At 36.8% G+C, this 27259-nt stretch overlaps 1 pseudogene; it reads right to left on the bottom strand.

Moving 5' to 3' along the window:
- Positions 1-14961: 14961 nt before the first annotated feature.
- LOC129656422 (BRISC complex subunit Abraxas 2-like) lies at positions 14962-15711 on the bottom strand (annotated as a pseudogene).
- Between the last annotated feature and the right edge of the window lie 11548 nt (positions 15712-27259).

The raw sequence follows: 27259 nt of genomic DNA, 5'->3' as shown, positions 1-27259 counted from the left end.
CTGGTGATGTCCATGTGTTGAGTCTTCTCTTGTGTTGCTGCAAGAAGGTGTTTGCTATGACCAGTGCATTTTCTTGGCAAAACTCTATTAGTCTTTGCCCTGCTTCATTCCATATTCCAAGGCCAAATTTGCCTGTTACTCCAGGTGTTTCTTGACTTCCTACTTTTGCATTCCAGTCCCCTATAATGAAAAGGACATCTTTTTTGGGTGTTAGTTCTAAAAGGTCTTGTAGATATTCATAGAACCGTTCAACTTCAGCTTCTTCAGCGTTACTGGTTGGGGCATAGACTTGGATTACTGTGATATTGAATGGTTTGCCTTGGAAATGATCAGAGATCATTCTGTCATTTTTGAGATTGCATCCAAGTACTGCATTTCGGACTCTTTTGTTGACCCTGATGGCCACTCCATTTCTTCTGAGGGATTCCTGCCCACAGTAGGTGAGGTAAATAAGGCAGGAGGAGGAGCAGGGTTGGTGAGGGTGGTGATAGAGGCACTTAAAAACTGTAAATTTGGGGACTTCCCTGGCAGTCTAGTGGGTCACTCTTCACCTTCCAATGCAGGGGTGCAGGTTTGATCCCTAGTTGGGGAACTTTAAGATTCCACATGCCTTGCAATCAAAAAAATGAAACATAAAACAGAGGCAATATTGCTAACAAATTTGATAAAAACTTTAGAAGTGGGAGTATGTCAAAGCTGTATATTGTCACCCTGCTTATGTAACTTATATGCAGAGTACATCATGAGAAATGCTAGGCTGGAAGAAGCACAAGCTGGAATCAAGATTGCTGGGAGAACTATCTATAACCTCAGCTATGCAGATGATACCACCTTTATGGCAGAAAGTGAAGAGGAACTAAAAAGCATCTTGATGAAAGTGAAAGTGGAGAGTGAAAAAGTTGGCTTAAAGGTCAACATTCAGAAAACAAAGACCATGGCATCTGGTCCCATCACTTCATGGGAAATAGATGGGGAAACAGTGGAAACAGTGTCAGACTTTATTTTTCTGGGCTCCAAAATCACTGCAGATGGTGATTGCAGCCATGAAATTAAAAGACGCTTACTCCTTGGAAGACAAGTTATGACCAACCTAGATAGCATATTGAAAAGCAGAGACATTACTTTGCCAACTGAGGTCCATCTAGTCAAGGCTATGGTTTTTCCAGTGGTCATATGTGGATGCGAGAGTTGGACTGTGAAGAAGACTGAGCACAGAAGAATTGATGCTTTTGAACTGTGGTGCTGGAGAAGACTCTTAAGGGTCCCCAGCAATCTCTTGGACTGCAAGGAAATCCAACCAGTATATTCTAAAGATCAGCCCTGGGATTTCTTTGGAAGGAATGATGCTAAAGCTGAAGTTCCAGTACTTTGGCCACCTCATGCAGAGTTGACTCATTGGAAAAGACTCTGATGCTGGGAGGGATTGGGAGCAGGAGGAGAAGGTGATGACAAAGGATAGATGGCTGGATGGCATCACCGACTCAATGGACGTGAGTTTGAGTGAAACCTGGGAGATGGTGATGGACAGGGAGGACTGGCATGTAGCGATTCATGGGGTCACAAAGAGTCGGACATGACTGAGCGACTGAACTAAACTAATATCAAAAATATATATATTTAAAAAATGTAAAGTTTCACGTGATCTATCCAACTGAGTTTACTCTGGATCTCAGACATACTAGAGGTCAAGACAGTTTGAGATATAAATATGTTGATCATTTTGTTCTGAGGGAGAATTATTGAGATCACTAAGGGAAAGATTGGACTTCCCTAGTGCCTCAGGGGTAAAGAATCCACCTGCTAATGCAGGAGATGCAGGTTTGATCCCTGGGTCAGGAAGATTCCCTGGAGGAGGAAATGGCAACTCACTCCAATATTCTTGCCAGGGAAACCCCATGGAAGTAGGAACCTGGTAGGCTACAGTCCATGGGGTTTCAAAGAGTCAAACACAACTTAGCAACTAAAGAACAACAAGAAGGGAAAGAGGAAGAAGAAAGAAGCATGGAAAGATGAAGAAAAGCGAGGTTTGAGGAAACATTGCCAACTGGTCTTAAGACTTTCAGTGACACAATACACAATGTTTTCTATGGATTAATGAAATAGCTTAGGGTCTTGAGATAATTTGAAAAAAAAAAAAAACTGTAACAGACTGTTAAGAGGTTATAGGTGTGTGCACACAGGGATTTCTGAGCCATTTTTAAAGAGCTTGTATAAGGTTAGACCATATAAAGTCATCCTTATTTTTTTAGGGAAGTTTTCATAGGGTTCATAGCAAAGTTGAGTGGATGATACAGAGATTTCTATTATTCCCTTTTCCCATAGTGAAGTCTTTTAACATATTTAAATCAGTTTTTTATAGCATCACTCAACAGCTACGACTGTATAATATTTTACAAATAAAGGGAAATAGGGAATATGAAGGGCAAGTATTAATATAATCACCATGTTGAATTCCTTAGAAATAAAACTCAGGGTTCAAGTCTTGAAAGTGGTAGGGTTTGGTTTAGGTTTTCTTTGTTTTGATTTGTTGTTTGACAATGAGCTGAAAGATAGTGGATTGTAGATATGAAATGCTGAAAAATTTCATTAGAGTTTATGAGATAAAGTACATGAGAGGTGAAAACCTTTGAATAGTCAGTAATGTGGATTTTTGGAGTCATCAAAAATAACCACATAGAAGATGGATATATGGGCATGATATGTGCTTCAAGTGTTTTGGGGATGAGTGATAAAAATAGAAGGAAAGATTGGGGAAGGCTGTACAACAAAAAATTAAAAGAGAGAGAGATGATAACAAAACAAAACACCTCACTAGGAAACAAGAATTCCACATACTTCTTGTGATCCGGATTTTGCAGGTGTAGTACACCTATCCTTACTTGAATAGTTTCAAAGAAAAATGTGTCAGCTGGTTTGTTTATTTTAATAAAGACTGTAATGGTTAAAGTTGTATTTAGAGACTTCTTCTGCTGTCTCATTAGACATTTTTTCTGAACTGTTTATTTGTAGGTTTCAAAGGTGAGTTTTAATGATTTTTTACATTCCACATTCAATTTAGACAGGAAAGTTGTATGTTGATAAACTTACTGACATTCAATCTGCTTATCATTGCTTCCCTTCAAACCCCAAATTGCATATAAACAGAAAAACTAATCAACTGAAGCAGAAACACAGTATCAATTATGTTGATGCTTGGGAACTGAAAAAAGAGCAAACAAAATTAATTCCAATCAGTTTTGTAATAAAAAAATAAAAAATGTATAGTAACTCAGGATGACTATGCCAGAAAGTAGTTGTATTTTGGCAATGAATTTTTATATAAATGCTTAGAATCCTTCCAAACTGTGTTCATATATGTATCTTACTTTTTCTTGTTATTGTTTTTAAATTATTTTCAGAATCACTGTTAAGATGGTTAGGCTGTATGAAACAGAAAACTGAGCTTTTCAAACATCTATTTCTTTTTCGGTGGCTTTATTTTTTGGTGTTTTATTTCAAAGTGAAAATAATAACTAAACATTTATTGAGCATTTGTTATGTACTTTATGAACTTCACACACTTTAAAAAATCATTGTGGTACTCATTCAAAGCATGATGGACATTACTTTTTCATGCCTTGGACAATTTTTCTGTAACTATCAAGTTACTGGTAAACACTCATTTGTCAAGACTCACCCCAGTTGCCATCTCCTATATGAAAATGTTTTCAATGCCTCCATGAAAACTCTCTGAGATCTCTATGTTACATCACCTACATCATACTTTAGATCAAGAGGATAGAAGTTCTGTATGTCTTGTCCTTCTCTTCCATGACTAATAGTATTCTCAACATACAGAACCATAGATACCACTATGAACTAAATGTCACAAAACTACATATCACTTAGTGCAACCAAGTTGCACTATAATTAGAAGGTTTGAAGCCTGGCTCAATCAGTTAGTAGCTATATAACTTTAGGCAAATTATCTACCAGTCGGAGTTTTATTGATCTCATCTTCTAAATGAGAATAATGTCTAGCACAAATTTCACTGTGAGGATTAAATAAGGAAAAAATAAATAATAGTCAAAATGGTAATAATATCAAGAACATAGAAAATGTAGAAGGAAGTGAAATTTAGGTGTAAAAGATTAAATTCATGAGCTCTGAGAATTTTTCAGAATGTGTATATATGTATGATTTGGTATATTTCACTAGACCATGGAAAGATTCTTAAATGAGAGTCAAAAATGTCAGTATCAAGTCCTACTGAAAGCAGATGGTGAAAAAGTACAAATCTTTTACTTTATGAAATTATGTTAACCAGAGTAATTCACAAAGCAATTCAAGTTACTTTAAAAATTTAGCTCCAAAAGAATTTTATATGTTTCTTTCTTTGTTCTTTTAGTTTATAAACTACATTAAATGCATTTTTTGGAATTGTGTAATCTTCAGACCCTCTTATCCAGATATTATTAACATTTTTCCAAAGGAAAAAACCATCAAAATATGCTAGTTATTTTTAAGAAAATATGATTTAATCAGTGAGAACTTTTTATATTAATGATTATATAAAAAACACAAGGAATGATGCAAGAAAAATTAAGAGACATTGTGCTACCCAGCTGGTTACCTACACACATCTGAGTGTTCACACTTAAAGAAATATAGCACTTTGATTCAGAAAATCTGCTCTGTTAATTTTCTTCCAAACCATCAGCCTTCTCATTTTAAAGGAAGAATGAACAAAAAGTTAATTCTGTTTTAAAAACAGACAAAATGTGAGTCAGAAACATGACAATAAACCACTTGAATTCTTCATGGAGGTTTGTCCACAACTTGGTACAACTATCACCATTAAAACAAGAGAAAAAAGTAATATCAACATATTCTCAAAGGAGGTGTACCACTTCCACACAACAGTTTAATTCCATAAACGTTTTCTTCTAAGTTGGAGTTTTGTAAATTGAGTCATATGTTAAAATCGTGGGAAGGACTAGTGATTCAAAGGAATCCTTAGTTCAACCTGTCTTCATAATGCCAAAATTCAGTGGCTTTTCCCTTTTCCCTATTTTATGAACTTGTATCTCCTCAGAACAGAATCAGGAGTTAGCTAATGAGGATTTTTGTTCTGAATATTCAGGAAATTAAGACCATGGCATCCAGGCCCAACACTTCATGGCAAACAGATGGGGAAACAATGTAAACAGTGACAGACTTCATTTTCTTGGGCTCCAAAATCACTGCAAATGGTGACTGAAGCCATGAAGTTAAAAGACTCTTGCTCCTTTGAAGAAGAGCTATGACCAACCTAGACAGCATATTAAAAAGCAGACGTTTTTAAAGGTCCATCTAGTCAAAGCTATGGTTTTTTCAGTTGTCATGTATGGATGTGAGAGTTAGACTATAAAGAAAGGTGATCGCTGAAGAATTGATGCTTTTGAACTGTGGTGTTGGAGAAGACTCTTGAGAGTCCCTTGAACTTTAAAGAGATCCAACCAGTCAATCCTAAAGGAAATCAGTCCTAAGTGTTCATTGGAAGGACTGATGTTGAAGCTGAAATTCCAGTACTTTGGCCACCTGATGCAAAGAACTGACTCATTGGAAAAGACCCTGATGCTGGGAAAGATTGAGGGCAGGAGGAGAAGGGGATGACAGAGGATGAGATGGTTGGATGACATCACCTACTCAATGGACATGAGTTTGAGTAAGCTCTGGGAGTTGGTGATGGACAGGGAAGCCTGGCATGCTGCAGTCCATGGAGTCATAAAGAGCTGGACACTACTGAGTGACTGAACTGAACTGATTGTACATTCTGATACCAGATATGTAATGGCAGTGTATGACCATGACTTGTGATATCATGAATAATAAATATATCTAATATACTGAGTGCTTGCTTTTTGCCAATGTACCAGGTGCTTTATATGGACTATGTCATTTGATCCTCACAGTACACAAATGAGGTACATTATTTTTTAACAGAAAGGATCATAAATGAGGGAGTTTGCCCAAATTGCAATGATGGAGCCTGGATCAGGCAAAGTTTAATGCCAAAGCCAAAGTCCTTAACAGCTCTACCATCCAGCTTTCCATCTTAAGAGAGGCTTAGAAAATAGTCACATGAAAAAAATAATTTGATCATTAGCCATCCAAAGATAAAATCCCTCACTTTCAGTGCCCCAATATAAATGAGCTTAAGTAAAAAGATTTGTTTCTCCTCTAATCTTACATGCCCTTTTTTTGGGAGTGTGGAGGAAGTAATGCTTCCTTTATTTTTAGTTTTTCTTGAAAGGATTTGGGTTGCTTTGACTCAATTTGTATAAATGCAAACTGATTTAGAAACTTGTTAAATCTGTTAAATTCACCTGCTACTGGTGGATCTAATTTTGGGGTATAATGAAACATCCTAAAGAGTAAATAAGGAGCTGAATGTGTACTTTCTCAAATACATCGAATAGGGCTGATAACGGGGTCAACTTGGTAGAACTGTAGGAAGCCTCATCAGGATGGCCATGGTTTCTAGCTCATATATTTCTCTCATCAGAAATACTGCATAATTATACTTTATCTATTCACAAGAGTACACTGGAAATCCTAAGGGGAACAGACTTCTTCTCTAAAAATAATGACTAATTAACATAAAAATCATCTCAGTGTTTCTATTAATAAGAAATTTTGTTGAAACCCAAGGGGTTACAAAAATGAAGTCAGACACCAAAAGAGATGTGAGTGAATAGGTAGCTTTTCTGCAAATTGTACTCAGTTCTTCCCAGCTATTTAATTTTCCCCTTTCCTGGTCCTTCTATGAAATAGTGAGCTGGAGGTATATGACTGTTGACATTGCTTTGACAACAGGAATATAACCTAAAAGAAAACAAAACAGTGAGAAATTGTCCAAAGATGGGGTGCAGTTATAGGAAGAATCAATTTTTTTTCTTAAAGAAAATCACTGAAACTTAATCCTCCAGAAGCTAAATTTTAGATGTCTTTTTAGAGCTAAAGAGCCTCTTGATGAAAGTGAAAGAGGAGAGTGAAAAAGTTGGCTTAAAGCTCAACATTCAGAAAACTAAGATCATGGCATCCAGTCCCATTACTTCATGGCAGATAGATGGGGAAACCGTGGAAACAGTGGCTGATTTTATTTTGGGGGGCTCCAAAATCACTGCAGATGGCGACTGCAGCAATGAAATTAAAAGATGCTTACTCCTTGGAAGGAAAGTTATGACTAACCTAGACAGCATATTACAAAGCAGAGACATTTACTTTGCCAACAAAGGTCCGCCTAGTCAAGGCTTTGGTTTTTCCAGTAGTCATGTATGGATGTGAGAGTTGGACTATAAAGAAAGCTGAGCACTGAAGAATTGATACTTTTAAACTGTGGTGTTGGAGAAGACTCTTGAGAGTCCCTAGGACTGCAAGGAAATCCAACCAGTCCATCCTAAAGGAGATCAGTTCTGGGTGTTCATTGGAAGGACTGATGTTGAGGCTGAAACTCCATTACTTTGGCCACCTGATATGAAGAGCTGACGCATTGAAAAAACCCTGATGCTGGAAAAGATTGAGGGCAGGAGGAGAAGGGAGATGGGACAGAGGATGAGATGGTTGGATGGCATCATCGACCTCAATGGACATGGGTTTCGGTGGACTCTGGGAGTTGGTGATGGACAGGGAGGCCTGGCATGCTGCAATTCATGGGGTCACAAAAAGTTTGGACGTGACTGAGCCACTGAACTGAACTGACTGAACTTAAAGCTTTATGGTGAAAAGACTCACTTGCAAATGACTCACTTTGGGGTCCTAAGCATATAACTTATACTGCTGATATTTTTAAACTTTGCAAAGAAAAGTGAAAAGGAAAATGGAGCTAATAACAAGACTCATTAATAGAACTGAAAAATGAATAATATAAAGAATTTTAAAGCTTTCTAAAATAACAGTGATTGATGGCATTAGGACCTGACTGAGTCTATCATGATAAATGATCAAAACATTTTTAAATTTTGAGGATTAACATATTAAAATAAGAGCTAATCCAGCTGTTTTAATTGCCTTGCCAATTATCAATTATTTAAACTCAATAATTTAAAACCAGATTTGTATTCTAAACCTTTTTTTTCAGAGTTAAGCCAGGGATCTAGAATTAGTGGCTTAAATCTAACAGTTCTATTTGGCTGCTCTTGTAAGTGTGAAATCTTCTAAACCACAAAGGTGCTTTTGTATTTAGTAATTCCACAGTAAAAGGATTGGGAATATGTAACTATGTGAGAAACCATTCAACTCATTTCTCCAAAAAAGAGATGTGTGCGTATGTTTGTGTGTGTGTGTGGTGTGTGCGAGTTTCTCGGGCCATATCAACTCTTTGTGATCCCATGGACTGTAGCCCGCCAGGCTCCTCTGTCCATGGGATTCCCAGGCAAGAATACTAGAGCATGTTGCCATGCCCTCCTCTAGAGAATCTTCCCAACCCAGGGATCGAACTCAGGTCCCTGCACTGGCAGGCAGATTCCTTTACTGATGATCCCCAGGGGAGCCCACAAAGGAGATGAAACCTAAACAATCCCACATCTCTTTTTTTTGCCATCTTTAATTTACTCACTGACAAGTACATTTTCTGCCTTCTTGCTAAATGTAACTCTCAAGCCTTGGAAACAAACTTCCTTTTTCATGTGACAAAAGGTCATGTCATTTAGAAACAAGTCACTAAGAGCAGAGTGGATGTTGCTCCCCACCTCAAGAATAATGAATCACAGTGAAGATGCTTCACTGTGATCATTATCTCCCAACATAGCTTATAACGTAACAAAAGCAAAAAGGAAAAAATAATGTCCTTCTCGTGGACAAAATATTAGTAGGTGCATCATTTTCTTTCTTATATTACGTATGCCAAAGAGAAAGGTGAAATTGGAGTGGCATTGTATTCCAAAGTAATGAGACTGTATCTGCAATCAAAACAGAAAAAAAGACAAGGTTTTTTAAAATTACAATTACAACCAATGCAGGTTGAGATTCTCAAGCTGGGGAATGTGTCTTGCAGAATAATAAAAAGTATTTCCTTTCATCACCATCAAAGTACTCACAGCTAAGAAACCTGCCATTAGATAAAAGATTAGCAGTGAGACTTATTTCACTTGTTTACATGATTAAGTTGCCCAGTGTGGTTCTAATGGATACTGGGAGATGCTGGGTCTCTGAAGGTCAGAGGTTTGAAAATACAAAGTAACAGTGAGGAAGAGGATAAAAGCTTGCTTGCGGCAAAAACATTTCAAAAGCAAAAAAAAATCTGGTAGTGACTATCATATTTATGGGACTAGAATCTATCTTACGAACCTTACCAAAACTCATAGGAAAAATGAGATATATTCTTCACCATGATATGAAACGATTGTTGTGCATGAGTGCTTAGTCACGCAATCAGTCTGACTCTTTGCAACCCCTTTGGAGAGTAGCCCACCTGGCTACTCAATCCATGGGAATTCTTCAGGGAGGAATACTGAAGTGGTTGCCATGCCCCTCCTCCAGGGATCTTCCACCCAGGAATCTAAACCTGTGTTTCCTGCATTGCAGGTGGATTCTTTACCTCCTGAGCCATCAGGGAAGCCCCAAACAATTGTTAGTTAATCAGTAAACTAGAAGTATATATGTTATTGATCAGAAACACAGGAGAAATATACAGTGTATTGGTGTCTCCTTGCTTCTGTAATGAAATCAACACAAACCACAGTGGCATAAAACAATAGAAATTTATTCTTTTACAGTTCTAGAAGGTCCAAAATCTAAAATCAATGAGTCATCTGGGCTGTGTTTCTATGTTTCTCCCAAAGTCTTCAGAGAGAAATCTTTTCCTTTGTCTGTTTTATTTTTTAGAGTTGCCTGCATTTCTTGGGTTGTGGGTCCTTCTCATGTTACTCCAACTTCTTCTTCTGTCATCACTTCTCCTACTTACCATCATCTCCTTTTTAAAGGACCATTGTGATTATATTTAGGACCCACCAGATCATCCAGGATCATCTTCCCATCTCAGAAATCCTTAATCATATCTCCAAAGGCATTTTTGCCCATACAAGGTAACATATTTGCAGATTCTAGAGATTAGGCAGTAGCTACCTTTGGGGGAAGTTATTTAGCCTACCATTAAATCACCAATGATAAATATTAAGTGTAAAATTATTTATGATTTATAATCATTCATTCATAAGTTATTGCTGTTCAGTCACTAAGTCATGTCCTGACTCTTTGCAAACCCCATTAGCTGCAGCAAGCCAGGCTTCCCTGTCCTTCACTATCTCCAGAGTTTATTCAAACTCATGTCCATTGAGTCAGTGATGCTATCTAACCATCTTCAACCTCTCCCACTCCTTTTCCTCCTGCCCTCAATCTTTTCCGGAATCAGGGTCTTTTCCAAATTACTCATTCATTATTCTTCAATTTCTTCTACATGGAAAATCCTGTATTAGATAGTAGAGATACAGAGGAAAAAGTACAATTCCTATACTAAGGAATTTAGTGTCTTATTTGAAGAAAGACAAAAAGTGAAATGTGATGGTGAATGAGAAAACATGTAACTCATGATTGAGGGGAAGGAAGATGTCAAGGATATTTCCTAGGAGAGATCAGGATTGACATGTGAAGACAAGGCTGGCATCAGCAAAGGATAGAGCACAGTCGTGAGAAAAAAAGTATTCCTTATATTTTTAGTCCACATATTTTAATATTTCAGAGAAAACTTTGAATGCAAGTTATAATAAATGGTTAAACAGCCATTCCTTTCTCTACTGATCTCAGCATTCAGTCTTACACAAAAAATGTGTATCAGCTTCTGTCACCACCATTGCTTATTAGACCATGATTGGACTTGAGGACAAGCAAACCTTTACCACTAATAATTACTTCAAATTTTCACTCCTTTATGTTGAAACTAAGAGAACACAGGCTGAGGTTAGTTGATGGTGGTGCTAGGCTCCAGTGTTCTTGCCTGGAGAATCCAGGGACGGGGGAGCCTGTGGGCTGCCATCTATGGGGTCGCACAGAGCCGGACACGACTGAAGCGACTTAGCAGCAGCAGCAGCAGCTAGGCTAAAATACTCTAATGTGAAGTATGGTATACAAGGAATCACCTGCAGAACTCTTTACAAAGGTAAATTTAGACTATCGTGCATAGTTTTGTATCTTGAATTCCCACCCACAAAAGGACAAACTAAACGCAAAATCAAAACCACACAGAGAACATATAAAAACAAAACTATTTACTAGTTATCCCTAGAAACCCCAATATATTCTTTACCAGCTGAGCCACATGGAAGCCCAAGAATACGGGAGTGGGTAGCCTATCCCTTCTCCAGCAGATCTTCGCGACCCAGGAATCGAACCGGAGTCCTTCTGCATTGCAGGCAGATTCTTTACCAACTGAGCTATGAGGGAAGCCCTATATATTCACAGGGGAACACAAATTGCCAACAACCACAGAAACATAATTACTAACGTGCAGATCTGATAGCAGCAAAGGGGTGTTTTGACCTGAAAATGAGAAAACACCAATGGCCAAAAGATATTCTTTGGAACATGCAGCAGGACAATTTGAGAACAACAGCTAAAAATGAGGCAGCTTCCTTCACAATAGCAGGTGAGTGAACTCCAGGGGTACCTGGTGAGATCACTGGAGGGGCTGAAGCAGCTTGTCCCCTATGAACTCTCAACCTCACCCATGAGAGTTCCCTTCTACAATACAAATCCACATTAAGGAGAAGTAAGAAAGGGAAAGCAATCAGGAAAAGCTGAAGGAGTCAAAAGCATCCAAGAAAACAAGCTACAATCTATATATATATATATATAATTTTTTTTATACTAGACATAAACACACAGGTAGAAGAAAAAGCTCTGTGACATTAGCTAGCTAGTTCTGTGATGACAAGTATTCCTAAACAGAGACATTTTCTAAAGATTCAAGAATACAAAAAAAAAATAAGCAAAATATAAATATCAGACTCAAATTCCATGTAAAATTTAAGTTTACTAAAGAAATTGCATGAGGAGTTGTTAAAAAATAACATATATCTGGCTCCTTTCCCAGGGGGTCTTGGCTATCAATTATTCACTGTAATATCTCCCTCCCAAACACATATCCAAATTACTTCCTTATCATGCAAATATTCATGTATTCTTCATTCTAATATCAGCAATAAGCCTCTGACTACACTCTTTATATGTGTATCTTAATAGTTTAATTCTCAAAAGGCAACATTTTTTCCTACTTTTTTTCTATAAATTCATTGCATCCTACTACATTTATAGGATTATATTTACCCTCTTAAAATACAGTTTACTTCTCCCAAAATTTACCTTGATTAGCCTTAATGAAAAAATGTGAAGACAAAGGCATTCAAGGTTAAATCTAATTCACTAGATTATATAGTGGCATGAAATGTTTTTAAACATATTGGAAGAAGTTAACAGTGACTCTAAATATATGTTTACTAGCAGAGATGGAGTGAAAATATTATTTAAGTAACATATATAAAAAACACATAACAAAATACATACAAAAATAATTAACTTGACATTTTGACTGTATAGAGCATAATCAACATAAATGAATAAAGTACCTATGCTTTTCAAACTTTCTATGATAAATGGCCTGTCAAAACCAACCTCCTAGGTGACAACTAAAAGCATATCATCACTTTTAAAAATATTGTATTAAATTTTATAGCTTGTATTTTGGAATTCTATAGATCAGTATGGCCTTAGGTAGAGTGATATGGACTTGTATATTGTATATAATCTGAACGTATATAAAAGCACTGGAGGAATGGCAGGTCAATATGCAATTAGGCAAAAAAATGTATATATGACAGTGTCAAATATATTTGTTACCTGGGAAATTACTCAGGGTAGATGTTAAAACTAAATGATGATATGAAGTGATGCTTCCAATACCTAAATTATGCTCTGAACTTGATGAAACTGAGCATGACAATCATTCAAAAAAAATAACTTAAGAAACTAGATGCATAAAATGAATTTCTTTTTTTTATAAAATGAATTTCTTACTATTGTGTTTCCTATATTATTATATTCATTTTCATGAATATTCCTAGAATTTCTGCAATTGCCACAAACTAAGGAAAACACAGCTTCGGAAGACTCTTCTTCATGGTGGATTTCTTATGTTCAAAATATATTTGTAAAATTAATATAATATATAAAATGTATAGGAATCTTGCTAGTATAAACCTTATGCTGGTAATCTCCATTCATAGCAACTATGAGCATCACCAGTCTTCTCTGAAAACATTATCTACTATATTAATAAGTTTAAACACTCAACATTATAAGAAAATCAGTACCTTTGGACTCATGCCATACAATTTAACCTACTGTGCCACTAAAATCTCCTGAGTTACAACCTCAATAAGTATTCTGGAAGTCTACATAAGAATGAACACTGACATTGTCCAATGTTATCACAGCTGTACTCTACAAAGTGATGTAAAGGCAATTTGTCAGGTAATATGATAAAAGTTTACATGCAAATTTGTCCACTTTGACTAATATCCTGAAAATAGCTGTTGACAACTTGCTTCCTTTTATGTTTATCCTTACTTTTCTATGATTTTCAGTGAAGCATTCAGTTTTTTTCTTATTTCTTTCACTCTTAATTTTACGAACTCAAGATGGAAAGTTGTGTTTAGTTTAATATTCCCTAAATTTAAGTTGAGCTATAACCCAGATCAAAAGTTATTTTATTTTCCTCCAATCTGAAAAATGTTGATTCAATCTCTGTGTTTGGGGAAAAAAAAGATTAAGAAGTTAAAGATATCAATTCTGAGTACTTTTTTTTACCTGTATGCCATAGGTTTATTTTTTTCCCAGATTTAAAATGATTCTTTATTCATTAAGATTTTCAAACACTTTATTAAATATCTTTCCTCCACAACTAAAATTAACACTAGGATTTCTCAGAAAAGCTAAATGAGTTAAATGTGTAGTAAATCCACTGTGTTTGAAATCTGGTCATTGTAAAATCTGAGTCTGCTACACAACTCCTTTCTGCCATCAGTTACTTCTGTGTGTCCTTCCTTTAGGACTCTAGAACACAGTCCATGTATAGGCTAATGCAACACAGCAATCACTGCAATCCTCCAAAAGTAAAGTAATTTATTTGATGACATACTTATTTGGATGACTACTTACTGGTAATTAGCATGTTAACCTTATTTACAAGGCATTCATTTTAAGTGCCAATAAATACTAGGCTAGTGGAAAAAAGTTGAAACAAAGTCCTGTCTTTTGATCCCACAAAGTCACATCCAATAAAGACAAGAGAAGGCACATCTGATTTGTCCCAATCAGTCTTCTTAGAATTATGAGAACTTTTCTTCTGGTAAAGAAGAATTTGACTTATTATAGAAAGAAAGTTCTTTGAAATCTGCTGCTTAACTCATTTTCTTTTGAAAAAAAGTAAACTTCAAGGCACCATAGTGCAAGAGGTAAGTTTTTCATTTATGATTATAGAACATTTATAGACTTTTTGTGCTTCCTCTCTAATTCCCAATTTATTTTAAAGAACAAAAACTACATTTATAATTTACTTTGCTTAAAGTTAACCACATACCCTTGCTTGAATCACATCAGAATTAGACAATTTGATTCATGGTTGTGCCTTGACATCTGCACACTGGGATGAAAGGTGAGGACCCACACACATGAAGTTCCAACAAGTTCTGAGCATAAGGACTCTCCTCTTGGGAGCGTTCAGGGCTCCAAGAAAGCAATTCCCCCCCAGGATATGTTTTAAAATATTGTCTGAATAAATAATTAAAAACAAACAGTGCTGAGTGAAGAGTTCCTCTTCTTTAGTTGAATCTGGGAGGTCTGAGTGTTCCTGGAGCCCCCATGGGTACATGTCAGTATTGGCGAATTTCTCGAAGTTGAGTATTCCTTTATGTGTGTGTGGGAGCCAGTGGGAGTTAATCAAAGTTTCATCCTGCTCCACTTCTAGGATACTTCAGTCTGGCATTAGTGAAAGCATAATTGGCAGGGCCCACGGCTTGAGATCAAGGCATAAATACACTTTCCCTGGGAGAAGGGTTGGACGTGGCTTGACTGAATGGGTGAAAATCAAAGTAAGAGGGAGGAGGATCACAAGCCTCTGTATCTGCTACTGTATGTCTGCCTTCAGCTACAAATTCTGGGCATCTGAGGACTGAACATGGTTTCCAAACTTTCAGATGGCATCTGTCTCCTTAGCATCACCTGCTGCAATCTTCTTTCTTGTTCTTTTCTTTGTATTTCATCTGAGTGATTTGTTTTCTTAATTTGTTCGCTTCTGCCTCATAAGATTCAACAACTCACTCACTCTTCTCCACATCTGCACACACTGCCTGTGTGAAGGGTGATACAAACCTATGATAACCCTGATGTCTTTCATTACTCCGTCATTGTAAAAATAGTCAAAGTCAGTGCCATATTCTTTAGCGACTGGCATGACTTAATATTTGTCACTGAAGACACTTTGTACTCATTCTGGCTAATGTTGCCTAGATTGGGAATAGCAAAGGATTTCCTTTGATTATATTTTTCCTTAATCTGTGAAGAAACTGTTCTAAAGCATAAGGGGAATTGATGGCTGTGAAGATGAAACTGAAGAGACTGAAAAGAAGATTGGTTCTTGGGGAGAAACCTGGGGAGCTGCTTGTGGAAAAACTCCTCTCTGAGTACTTCTGCTGCATGTTTTGCCAGAATCTGTACCCATCAGTAAATTTCTTCATCTGATATTTAAGGATATCATGCAAACTGTCTTCATTAACTTTTCTCTTGCCTAGTGATTAAAAACCAACAAATTTTGAAGCAGGCTAATAGTTTCAATTACTTGCAGAAATTCTGTGTTGTTGATTTGTAAGTTACCAATGCTAAAGCTTTCATCTTGTCTTACCTTTTCCAGCAAAAATCCTTCCTTAGATCAGTTCAGTTCAGTCCCTCAGTTGTCTCTGACTCTTTGTGACCCCCATGGACTGCAGCATGCCAGACTTCCATGCCCATCACCAACTCCCAGAGTTTGCTCAAACTCATGTCCATTGAGTCAGTGATGCCATCCAACCATCTCATCCTCTGTCATCCCCTTCTCCTTCCACCTTCAATCTTTCCCAGCATCAGGGTCTTTTCCAATGAGTCAGTTCTTTGCATCATGTGGCCAAAGCATTGGAGTTTCAGCTTCAGCTTCAGTCCTTCCAATGAATAATCAGGGCTGATTTCCTTTAAGATTGACAGATTGGATCTCCTTGCTGTCCAAGGGACTTTTGAGAGTCTTCTCCAACACCACAGTTCTAAAGCATCAACTCTTCAGCACTCAGCTTTCTTTATAGTCCAACTCTTACATCTATACACGGCTACATGGACCTCTATCGACAAAGTAATATCTCAGCTTTTTTAATATGCTGTCTAGGTTGGTCATAGCTTTTCTTCCAAGGAGCAAGCATCTTTTAATTTCATGGCTGCAGTCACCATCTACAGTGATTTTGGAGGCCAAAAAAATGAAGTCTGTGACTGTTTCCATTGTTTCCCCATCTATTTGCCATGAAGTGATGGGACTGGAAGCCATGATCTTAGTTTTTGAATGTTGAGTTTTAAGCCAACTTTTTCACTCTCCTCTTTCACTTTTCATCAAGAGGTTCTTTAGTTCTTCTTCACTTTCTGCCATAAGGGTGGTATTATCTGCATAACTGAGGTTATTGATATTTCTCCCAGAAATCTTGATTCCAGCTTTTGCTTCATGCAGCCCAGCATTTTGCATGATGTACTCTGCATATAAGTTAAACAAGCAGTGTGACCATATACAGCCTTGACGTACTCCTTTTCCTATTTGGAATCAATCTGTTGTTCCATGTCCTCAGTTCTAACTGTTGCTTCTTGACCTGCATACAGATTTCTCAGGAGGCAGGTCACGTGGTCTGGTATTTCCATCTCTTGAAAAATTTTCTACAGTTTGTTGTGATCCACACAATCAAAGACATTGGCGTAGTCAGTAAAGCAGAAGTAGATACTTTTCTGGAATTCTCCTGCTTTTTCTATGATCCAATGGATACTGGCACTTTGATCTCTGGTTCCTCTACCTTTTCTAAATCTAGCTTGAACATTTGGAAGTTCATGGTTCACATACTGTTGAAGCCTGTCTTGGAGAATTTTGAGCATTACTTTGCTAGCATATGAGATGAGTAGTGCAATTGTGCAGTAGTTTGAACAATCTTTGGCATTACCTTTCTTTGGGATTGGAATGAAAACTGACTTTTTCTAGTCCTGCGGCCACTGCTGAGTTTTCCGAATTTGCTGACATATTGAGTGTAGCACTTTTACAGCAACATCTTTTAGGATTTGAAATAGCTCAACTGGAATTCCATCAGCTCCACTAGCTTTGTTCATAGTGATACTTCCTAAGGCCCACTTAACTTCACATTCCAGGATGTCTGGCTATAGGTGAGTGATTTATACCTTCTTTGAATGGTCCATTTCAAGAAACAGTGACCTTCCTTTAATGGTTCCTAACAAATCCTACTTAGGCTGGCATGTCCATGATGGAGATCAAATTGACTCTGGAAAGAAAGGACAACGGAAAGCAAATGAGAGTCTGCCTAGCCTAGGCTGGTGCTTGGGTCCCCAGCTTATGATGAAGGCAGACCTCAGAGAAGGCACTGACCTAGGGACCTCAGCGTGGGGCTTGGAGCAGTCCCCATGGGTGTTTATATGTAGAGTTCAGAAAAAAATCCATTTTATATTTTCAGTATATGTTATCAACCCAATTTAAGATCCTTCAGATTTTTATAGAGGTTTTAAACCATTCAAATTTATTATTCTAATTGTTATTTAGATGTCATCTGCTATAATCCTATTTTATGCTCTTACTTTACTGTTTTCTTAATTACCTAATTACTTATTTTGTAATGTATTAAAAGTTTTGAAATATAGGATATTCTTTTTTCCATGCTGCCTTCAAAAAAAAGAGTTGAACATTTTTATAGCTTCTTGCTTCTCCCTTACCTTCTGACTCTTCCCATATATCTGTATTTCATCTTGAAGTTAGAGTCCATTAATTGTCACTTGTTTTTCTTTTGTATCCTACTCTGATCCAGCAGTTATACCAGTTAAGATTTCAGTACTAGCTCTCCTTTAATTTTGATGTTCTGTATTCTAATTTATTCTTATTAGTCTTTCTCCTATCTTAATGATGTTTGCTGCTGCTGCTGCTAAGTCACTTCAGTCGTGTCCGACTCTGTGTGACCCCATAGACGGCAGCCCACCAGGCTCTCCCTTCCCTGAGATTCTCCAGGCAAGAACACTGGAGTGGGTTGCCATTTCCTTCTCCAATGCATGAAAGTGGAAAGTGAAAGTGAAGTCACTCAGTTGTGTCTGACCCTCAGCGACCCCATGGATTGCAGCCTACCAGGCTCCGCCATCCATGGGATTAATTAAGCCTAATTGTTTCTTCTCAAAAACAATAGCCACACTTAGTGGATATTCCATTATTGGTACAAAACAGTACCTATAACTTTGAAAAATCAATCATTTAACTCTTCATGTTCATCAGTGATTCCATGAGTCTTTTTGAATTTCTGAGACATATTTAGGTATACCCTATACAGTATGTTTTTATATATAAGACTAAAGGATGATCAATTTAGATAAAACAGGAATTTGTTTTAAGTGAACAAAATGCTAAAAAAAAACAAAAAGAAAAAAGACATTGTTGTTGAGCTCAAAGTGCGGAATTCCACATTTAAGATTGTAGATTACATCTCCCAGTGTTTTATTAAGGAGAGGATATTTAAATAAATTGTGCAATCCATATTTGTTTGTTATGTTATTTCATTGTGTTTAGTATTGAAAATTAAAGTTAAAATTGTTAATGTCTTTCAGTAGTAGCTTATATTTGTACATTTTACTTTGAACATACTAGGTCTTTTTTTAAATTTCTCTTAGTTCCCAATATTGAAAATTTATTTCTTCTAGCTCTAGGTTTTTTATTTTATTTATTATATCTTTGCTTATTTATTCATCCTTCTTTGTTCTGTGTTTTTCTCTGTGGACTTCTCTTACTTACACAGTATATTTTTATTCTCCATTTCCTAGTGGAATAAAATTGCTCCAATCTGTTTTCTATTTCACTTACTTGATTTTCTTCAAGTCTAATTCAATGACACTATGTTAAATGTTTTCAATGCTTATTTTATTTTTTATACATAAATTATTTCCATCTTTCTTGGATCATTGTTAAGATCTAGCTTCAGTTTACTAGCCATTGATATGAGTTGTTTTTATAAAACTTTCTAGGAATTCATATGAAAGTCCCTCTTTAAGAATTCATATTACCTTTAAATTTTGTGATTTTTCTTTTTCTTTGATGTTATAGAATATTTTGTTTGCTTATTTGTTTTAAAGTGAGAACTGAATTTTAAAAATTAATACTATCTATTAATTATTAATACTCTCTATTAATCTTCTGGGATACAGAACTTGAAACAGACATAAAAGTCCCAATGTTTGTAACTGGAAAGTGGACCAGCTTAAGAAGTTCCCTTTACTTGCCTTCAAAACTCAACTATTTTCAGAAACACATTTCTCTTAAAACAACAACAACAACAACACAACTCTCGATTTCATGTTGGCAATTTAACATCCCAAGGGAGGGATAAATGAATGAACAAAAATGTACTTATATAAATGGTTACTGCAAGCCATATGTTAGAATATAGATAGCAGCACTCTTTCTAATAGCTCAAGCTAGTAAACCAAACAAGTAGCAAAAGCAAATTTTCAAGAACAGCAGAATGAATAGATAAATTGTAGTATATCCACAAAATGTGATATTAAACAACAGTACTAATGAAAAAACTACTAACAATGCCAGTACTCACGCACATAATATTGAGTGAAAGAATCCAGCCAGAAAACCAAAACTCATCTATGGTGAAGAGAAGTGGGCTAGTGTTAACTTCGGTGAGGGCACTTGTGACTGAGAGGGAGCAAAAGGCCCCACTTGGGGACTGGAAAGGGTTTTTTTTTGTTGCTCTGGGAAGGTATTATATAAACATGTTCACTATGTGAAAATTTATTGAGAAATGTAATTTATGCAAGTGCATATGTGATTTATGCAGTTGTTTGTGTGCTTGTTATACTCAATAGCTTATCTTAAAAATGTGTGGAATGTAGGGGTAACCACACTACATCTGTATCTGCCATACATGAGTAATTAATCACCTGCATTATCAGTAACAGATATGCTGTCTAACAATGACAGGTATCATATGCCATTACACAAGAATAAGTGTTATGCCATAAATGAATGAAAAGAAACTGAAATAATTTTGATGAGAAAACAGAAATGGCTTCGTACAGGAATTGTCAACGTAGAGGATTGATTAGGTGCATAGAGAGACAAAATGAAAGAAAATCAGTTAAGGAACTACTGTAAAACTACAAGGATCATATCTTAGGAGTTAAGGGTATTGTGCCTTGAGCAGTTAGGTGATTTCTAAATATTTGCTAAATGTGAACAACATTAGACTGAATGCCATCTTTGACAATAAACTGAATTACCATATGGAGGAAAGAAAGCACAAGCTTTTCTCATTAATCATATGAATTACCTTTTGGGAAAATTCTGGCCATGAGCATGGGTTTTTGAAATTTTGATTCTCATTAAACAAAAACACATTGAACAAACTTTTGTTTATATGGTCATTAGTGTGTTGGAAATATGGAAATTAATAAACATCAAAAAAGTGACAAAGTAATTGCAAATTACATGTTATAAAGATTTCCAACTCAGTGAACTCATTGATTTATCTTTGCGCTTGTTCTTTTTCTTTATCTAAAAATTGAAAAACAATATTCTGGAAATGCAGATGTAAGAAAATATAAGAAGAAAAAATTGCATATACCCAAGCAGAGACATTACTTTGTCAACAAAGGTCCGTCTAGTCAAAGCTATGGTTTTTCCAGTAGTCATGTATGGATGTGAGAGTTGGACTATAAAGCAAGCTAAGTACCGAAGCATTGATGCTTTTGTACTGTGATGTTGGAGAAGACTCTTGAGAGTCCCTTGGACTGCACGGAGATCCACCTAGTTCATCCTAAAGGAGATCAGTCCTGAGTATTCACTGGAAGGACTGATGCTGAAGCTGAAACTCTAATGCTTTGGACACCTGATATGAAGAGCTGACTCATTTGAAAAGACCCCGATGCTTGGAAAGATTGAGGACAGGAGGAGAAGGGGATGACAGAGGATGAGATGGTTGGATGGCATCACCAACTCAATGGACGTGAGCTTGGGTAAACTCCGGGCGTTGGTGATGGACAGGGAGGCCTGGCGTGCTATGGTTCATGGGGTTGCAAAGAGTCAGACACAACTGAGTGACTGAACTGAACTGAACTGAAGGTGACTTCCCTACCGTGGATTAAATGTACCCACTCATCCACTGAGACAGTATCTGTTGTAGAGGGTCTAATTTAACTTTCAGCAGCATTATTCAAAGAACAAACAGAAAAACCCAGCAAGCCTACTAAATGTGAACTTCATCAATCAGCTAGCAAACACAACCAAGTCTAAAACAAGTCAATAATTATTTCTATTGGGTCAGAAAGCAGAAAATCAGATATGTAGCAGCTCTGTATTTCTTCAAGAATGGCAAATTGTCTGAGGTCAACAAAACTTTCTGCAAATGTTGCTTCTCCCTACAAAAGATCTTATCAGTATCACCACTGCAGACATCCCTGTCATTTTTAATGAATTTGGAAAATGATGTCACTTACAACACTGAACTGTGAAATATAAATGAGAAAGGAAGCAGATGTAGACTCAAAAGAAGAAAAATAACTTAAAAAAAAAACCCTCCAAATTTATTCTCAGCTCATGTAGAGGTGATGGTGACAAATAAGAAACCATAGAAGGGAAACAGAGGAGACCAGCGGGGGTAAGACTGAATGAAGAGAGACGGGAACAGCATCAGAAAGCCATGCCACTTCCTCTCCCACCCCATTCCCACTCTTGCCTCATACTTTCCTGGCTTGGCACTTTATACAAATATGTAACTGCTTGGAGAGGAATAATGGGGGGAAAAAAACCTCTATTCACTTTCCCTCAGTGGACAACCTGGTTAAATAAGCTTGCTTTACTGCAATCTCCAGTTGAAAGTAAGTAAAATCAAATGAGCATATGAAAAAATACGATGTATAAATGTGGGAAGGAAGGATCAGTACATGCATATTTAGTAAAAGAAATTTCTAAAGCCTCATCATATGTGCAGACTATAACAAAACTGATCATTTGTAGATATTTTAAGTCAAGACAGTACCAGATCACTGGCATTCCATAAACCAGAACAGAACTCTTACATGGCATCAATGATCCAGCTAGGTCATGCAGAGCAGCTTAAAGACCATACTTCAGTTTGTAGCTCATAGTAGAATTCTCACTGTAGCCTTTCTGCCCATACAAAGCAAAGATTTTAGAGCAGAAAATCTTCATGTCAATAAAGTAATTTTTGGGGGGGGGATTGGTTCATTCTTAGGGTCCTGTACTGAGCTAGATTAATAAAAAAAGCCTCATGAGCAGAACTGAGACAAAAATGCCCAGATTTTTGTGTTTTATGCTTTGTTTTATTTTTGGGTTTGGGAATCTATCTTGTCTCAACTCCTAGTACCCAGTATAGGCAAAGGGGGCAAGTCCTCAGGATAAAGGATACGGGAGGCAATGCCTTGTTAATGCACTTACTCTGTGACCTTAGGCAAGTCATTCCCCCTCCTCGCAACTTTATTGCACCCTTGTAGAGTGTGGTTCGTAATAATACCTCTTTCTGGGATTGTTTCAAAAATGTAATTAGATAATGCCCATGAAAGCACTTTGAGAACTCTAAAGTGCTCTGCAAATATAAAGGATAAAAGATTGGAAAGCAGCCTCTGGGTGGCTCCTTCTCAAATATGCCCAGATATTAACATTTTAGTGGTGAAAAAGGAATGCTAATATTTCTCATTGGCACTTTTGTACTGCAGAAGTAAGTAATCTAAGTAGAAGGAATATATTTTTCCTTGAGATTCAATAAAGCTATTTTCATTTTAATTGGGAATTTGTGACACATAAACATTTTTATTTTCCCTGAATTGACCTTGTTGGGAAAAAAAATTCAAACATTGCTCACCACTTGTCTAATGGAAAAATCCAAAAGTCAAAGGAACCCTGTCCTTATCTTGCCATCAAAACCTTGAGTGTGACCTTGGACAAGTTACTATTCTTCACATCAATCAGTTCTGTGCAACAAATATTTATACAGCCCCAAATGTATGCCAAGTTCTGGGCTAAGCTTGGCCTGAAGAACAAAAAAAAGAGCAGAAGACATCGTCCTTTACATCTAAGAAGTTTACAATTTAATAATTTTTTTCATCTTCCAAACAGAAGGGGTCTCTCAGATGTGTTATGAGGATAAAGGGATTGCGTGAGAGTGCTTGGCAAAATTGGGAAATGATACATATGTAAAGTGGTATTATCACTAGACATGAAACCATCAGTGGCATGAAAATGGTTAAAGAATACTTAAAGATAAGGGATTCATATTTATAGAGCTTCTGCTCCATATAAAGAGATCTACCTATATTATTTCATCCACACAACAAACTGGTTAGATAAACAGTAATGGCTGCTTTTGACTAGTGGAAAAATTGAGACTCATCGGTTAAAATGACTTAGCTAATGAATTAGAGCTACTATGCAAACCAAGGTCAGTCTCATGCAAAAACTTACAAAAACAGTTGATGCAGATTGTGCATTGCTTCAGAAATCCACACACATTTTCACTGGAAAAGGAGTTGCCCAAACTTAACAAGCAGCAATAATCAGTTGTAGAAATGGCTAAGAAGATATTTTTTCAACTTATTTTTTAATGTATTTGAAGAAAAGGAACAAACTGTAAGTTAATTTCACTAACATAATATATCAATGTAAAGGAATCCAAAAATAATATCACCGTTTTCTTAACTCCCTAGACACAAGTCATGCCTAGAATAATTTTTGTCTAAAAGCAAAACTAATGTTGTTTTCTGAATCTTTAAGTAGCTAGAATGGCTGGCAAGACTGCACATTTCAGCATTCATAAGGTTAAAAGAATTATTTAGAGAGGACTTCGTGAAATAATTTCTGTAATGCTTTCTGTGTGGATTAGCATACCAAGCAAAATACAAAAGGTAGCTTAATGCCTAGATATATTAAAATCAAGAGCTTAACGTCTAATATCCTTTCTCCAATCAGGTATGGCTTTACAAAACATTGTACTATGGTTGTTAGTTTTCCTGGCTAAAACTCACAACTAAATCCACTAGCCTGAAAGATTGCTGAGTTATACTGGTATGATTTCAAAATTTATCTTCAACCTATATAGCAGAATGAGATAAACTCTGAGGGTATGCAAAAGCTTGAAACTGCTTAGAAACAGCTAAGAGGGGAACATGTAAATCAAGCAGTCTGGAATTGTAAATACGTAATGACTATTTAGGGATAAAAAAAAAAACTTAAATGATTGACTCCCTTGCTGACCTAAATGGCTATGAATTAACATGGTTCCCTCACAGCAGGAAGAGAGCTACTAATATTTATCTAGCATCTACTAAATGCTAGACTCTGTGGTACATGCTTTTTATACATTATTTCATTTACCTCCCATAAAAACCCTATGAAGCAAGTAATGCTGTCTTTATGTTCAGGCCAGATGATGGAAAACCCTGATGATAGGAATGGGATTTATAATTCAAATAATGATCCAAAACACACAACTAATAAATAGCAGAGTCAAGATTCATCACCTAGTCTGTCTAGTCGCTTCAATATTCTGCATCCCTTTTCATATCAGCTGCCTTAGAAGCTGCCATCTCTTCTCTGTTTGCTGTGTGCAAATACAAAATCCTTGAAAGGCAATGAAAAGGCAGTGAAAAGAATTCCCATTATAGGTTCATTCATTCACTTAACAAATAATTATTAAGTACCTGCTCTTTGTTGAGCTCAGTGATGGGCAACACAGTGGTGAAGAAAACATATATGGGTTTTGTTCGTATAGGGTTTTGTTGTTTAGTCACTAAGTCATGTCCTACTCTTGTGACCCCATAGACTGTAGCCTGCTGGGCTCCTCTGTCCCTGGAATTCTCCAGGCAAGAATACTGGAGTGGGTTGCCATTCTCTTCTCCAGGTGATCTTCCCGACCCAAGTATCGAACTTGTGTCTCCTGCATTGGCAGGCAGATTCTTTACCACTGAGCTATCAGGGAAGCCCTCATATGAGGTTTTCAGTATGAATTGTTTTACATTTTGAACTCAAGGAGTCTCAAAATAACTCAGAATTGAAAATAAACTAGACTCCATTTTGTGAACCAGATGTTTCTATTCTGTCACTGTCTGGTGACTCAGGGTAAACATTAAGTACATTGAGTGCTGTTGTGTCATCTAATAAAAGAGAAATAATAAAAGTTGTAGTATTTACCTCAAGGTGGTATTATGAGGAATATATAACACAATGCATATGAAATTACCATCAACACAGATAGATAGATGCATATACCCATATAAGAATTATCATTCAGCTTATTAAGGAAAAGATACACTTTTAGCTTATGAAAAAGTAATTATGTGACATGATGGCAACAGTTTCTGCCAGATTGCATAGTTTTGCAGCTCCTGCTCATGTAGACATATAGATGATAAATTGGAAAATGAACTGCAGAAAAAATTGATTTTTTAAATTATTCTAATTATTTGATATACAGTACCAAGGCAATTTGGAACCTCATAGAGTACAACTTTGGAATTTTTACCTTGTGGATTTAATTTAACTGATCAACCCAAATGCTTTACCAACACTGGGAGGTGAGAGGTTAACAGAAATATTTAACACAAAGAGATGCTCATTGTCCAAGGTGCCAGGCACTGTGATGGGCACAAGAGATGGCCATATTCTCAGGCAACTTGCGGTCTACTGAGGGAGACAGAAAATAGCCAGATACTATTCATCATTGCTGAATATTAAACGAGGAAGGTTTAGGGCATTACCAAAACACAGTCTGAAGTCATTTAAATCCATTCTGTTGTTGTTGTTATTACTTAGCCACTCAGTTATGTCCAACTCCTCATGACCCTAGGGACTGTAGCCTGCCAGGTTCCTCTGTCCATTGGATTTCTCAAGCAATAATACTAGAGTGGGTTGCCATTTCCTTTTCCAGTGGATCTTCCCAACCCAAGGATTGAACGTGTGCCTCCTGCATTGGCAGGTGAATTCTTTACCACTGAGCCACCTGGGAAGCCCTAAGAAAGAGGTACCCTGGGTATAAAGACTTCTGAGGATGTGCTGAGCAATGTGAAATTTCTCCTCACAGTAAATATTAGGAGACTTTGATTCTGAATTGAATTTTGACTTGAGGACAAGCAATAAGATCTCAATCAGACTTGCTCTTATGAGCCATCTCACTGGTATCTGGGTGAAGAATGAGTTGGTAAAGTTAAGCCAGGAGGCTGATTAGGAGCCTGCTGAAATCTCTCAGCTGGAATTTCTGCTGAGTTACCATGACCCAAGACTGATAATAAGTGACTACCATAAAAGTAAATCATAAGCATAGTGAATTATTTGCCAGAGAAATAAAACGCTAATTGCAATGCAGGAGACTAGGGACATGTGGGAAGATCAACTGGAGGACAAGGACATGGGTTCACAAAACAGCAAAAGTATAGTGAATCATTTGCCAAAGAAATGAAATACTAATTGAAAAGCCAGAAGTGTACTAAGTAAGGCGAGGAAGATCATAGAGGTGATTAAAGTGACTTCCTTTGGCTTAGATTAACTGGACTTCCAGGATTGACTGGAACAATCTTCCTTGCCCTCACCCCTCCAGGCCTCCTAATTATCCTTTTTGTCAGGGGGAGAAGTGTGATTGCTCCCCTTTCAGTAAGTGAAATGCAGGCCCCATCTGTGGGATGCTGAAGGCCAGGCTGATACAACATTTACTTAGTTGGGGGCAAGGGTCTTCTCTGGCTGAGAATTCATTTGTAGCTTTCAGCCCTCTCTTTGTCATCACATTCATAGCACTCAGACTATTTCTTCTCTGCACACATCACTGCTGTAGAGCAAGGTATTTTTTGTCTCCCACAGGAGGATGGATTTATTCATTTCAGTGGTATCATAATATTGAACAGCTGGTCATTGTATCTCACTGTCTCCCTTCTCACATACTTCTGCTTTGTCAGCCACAGTCCCAT

This window comes from Bubalus kerabau, chromosome 6 (assembly GCF_029407905.1).
Source record: "Bubalus kerabau isolate K-KA32 ecotype Philippines breed swamp buffalo chromosome 6, PCC_UOA_SB_1v2, whole genome shotgun sequence".
NCBI classification, from domain to species: domain Eukaryota; kingdom Metazoa; phylum Chordata; class Mammalia; order Artiodactyla; family Bovidae; genus Bubalus; species Bubalus kerabau.
Note: the sequence above shows the minus strand (reverse complement) of the source record. Positions and strands in the feature narration are given on the sequence as shown.